Here is a 2,500-nt window from a genome sequence, read left to right as displayed (position 1 = left end):
TCCCTCTCTCTCTCTCTATCTATCCCCTCTCCCCTCTCTCTGTCTCTCTCTCTCTCTCTTCCTCCCTATTCTCCATCTTTCTCCTTTTCTCTTCCCTCCCCTCCCTCCCCTCCCTTCCCTCTCCCCATCCCCTCTCCCCACCCCCTCCCACCCCTCTCCCTATCCCCCCCCCCCACCCGAGCAGAGTAATTGTTAGCGCAATCCATCAAGCTTGCTGTCACCCCCACCCCGCCTGTCTGCCACTGACAACCTACCCCTGTCTATCTGCCACTGACAGCATATTGTTTTTCTAACATTCCTTGCTTGCTTTCGGAGACCTGTTTTGCTTGGGATTGTTGATGCTAGAAACTCTTTGATTGTGGTGATGGCCGATAGATGGTGCTGATTCTGTATGGGGGAAGAAAGGGCGCTGTATGAGAGGAAAAAGGGCATTAGAGCGAGTACGTGGGAATCACTGATTTAATTAAATAAATTGCGTAGTTGATTAAAATTGTCGAATTGATGTAAATGAAGCTGTCAGCACGATGATGGATTCGCGTTGATATTTGAGAAGCAAATTAGAAATCCAATAGTTATTCTGATATCGTGATTCGATTCTCTCTCTCTCTCTCTCTCTCTCTCTCTCTCTCTCTCTCTCTCTCTCTCTCTCTCTCTCTCTCTCTCTCTCTTTCTCTCTCCCTCTCTTATTCTTTCTTTCTCTCTTCCTCTCTCTCTCTTTCTCTCTTTCTTTCTCTCACTCTCTCTGTTTCTCTCTCTCTCTCTCTCTCTCTCTCTCTCTCTCTCTCTCTCTCTCTCTCTCTCTCTCTCTCTCTCTCTCTCTCTCTCTCTCTCTTTCTCTCTCTTTCTCTCACACACACACATATATATATTCCGGTCACATATTTCAGACGCTAAAATCATTTTCCTGCAGGACAAGTCTAGCGCCACAAGCCACCTGTACCATCTTCGATCCCAGCTGCTGAGGGCAAGCATTCCTGAAAGTTTATTACCCTTTTTATTTATTTATCTTATTATTATTTTTTGTCATGTTATATCATTCCCTTCTGTTATTGCGTGTCATTTAGGATGTTTAGCTGGATAGGAACAAGGATCACTTCTGATGGATTGACTATTCAAGATATAAAAAGGATTTTGCGTATGGAATTAGTTGACTACATGAGGTGGGTGGATATTTTGAGTCTCTCTGTCTTTCTGTCTCTCTGTCTGTCTGTCTGTCTTTCTTTCTCTCTCTACAAATATCATCAGTGCCACCATCATTTCTATTATTATTGTTACTGTTGCTGTTGTTACTATCATCATCATCATTATCATCATTATTACAATCATCATTATCCTTATTATTATCATCGTAATTTTTAGTGTTGTTATCGTTATGATTATCATTATTATTATTATCATCGTTATTATTATCATCATTATTATCTATATCATTATTCTCTTTACCACTATCATTGTTATCGTCCTTGTAATGAAAATAATAGTGTTAGTAATATAAGAATGATAACAAATATAACAACTTTGATGATGATAATGACACTAACATTGCATTATAATAACACCACTAGTGATAATATATCTAAGTATATTATTGCAATTTCAACTAATACGGTTACTCCTTCGCCACTACGACTACTAGCAGCATTGCTATTAATTTCATTTGCATTGCAATAAATCCTACCCTACCCATAACCCCACTAAGGTAATCCCCGACCCCATTTTCCGTTTTTTCTTTTTCTTTTTCTTTTTTTTTCTTTTTTTTCAGCAGGATAGGTAAGTGAGGAAAAATTATTATTAAAAAAATACCCCATTTTCCCTCGGATCCTCCCGCTTTTTTTTTCTTTTTTTTCTTTTTTTTCAGCAGGATAGGTAAGGGAGGAAAGTAGATTTAGCTAGCTAAGCGTAAGACGAGAAAGATTGGAAAGTGAAGCAGATGTAGATATAGAAAGTAGTAATGGCAGACCTACTTGCTGCTTATTTGATATCTTATTTACATAATTCTATTTACAAAGGTTAAGATTCCGCCCACTAACCCCATACTCTATCTCAAGGGGGGGCCATGGACCAGATGCAGCATCTTCGCCGGATTTCAGAGGCTTGACATGACACCTCCTTGCGTATCCGAATCGGATCTCATCCCGTTGCTAACGACCCGTGTGATTTTCCTTCGTCGTTTCGTTGTGCCGTTGTGAAGGAGGGGGAGGGGGGTTGGAGGGGGAGGGAGGGGAAGGGGGGAAGGGGGTATCTGGTGGATGAGAGGGAGGGAGGGGGAGTAGGAGGGGGAGGGGAAGGGGGGAAGGGGGGAAGGAGGTGTCTAGTGGATGAGAGGGAGGAAGGGGGGCGAGGCGGGGGGGAGGGGGGAGGCGATGTGACACCACAATGCAAGGCGGAGGGAAGGGGAGTCTGTGTGATATTCGTGACCTCGTCGGGGGGATGGGTGGGGTGGGGGGGGGGGGGGTGTCAGAGTGTGCTGAATTTCCGTTCTTTAATTAAGGGAAAATGG

The sequence above is a fragment of the Penaeus japonicus genome, unplaced genomic scaffold (genome assembly GCF_977035675.1).
Source record: "Penaeus japonicus unplaced genomic scaffold, GWHDUDI00000001_assembly GWHDUDI00000007, whole genome shotgun sequence".
Taxonomy (NCBI): domain Eukaryota; kingdom Metazoa; phylum Arthropoda; class Malacostraca; order Decapoda; family Penaeidae; genus Penaeus; species Penaeus japonicus.
The sequence above is the reverse complement of the archived record's forward strand: the minus strand, read 5'-3'. Positions refer to the sequence as shown.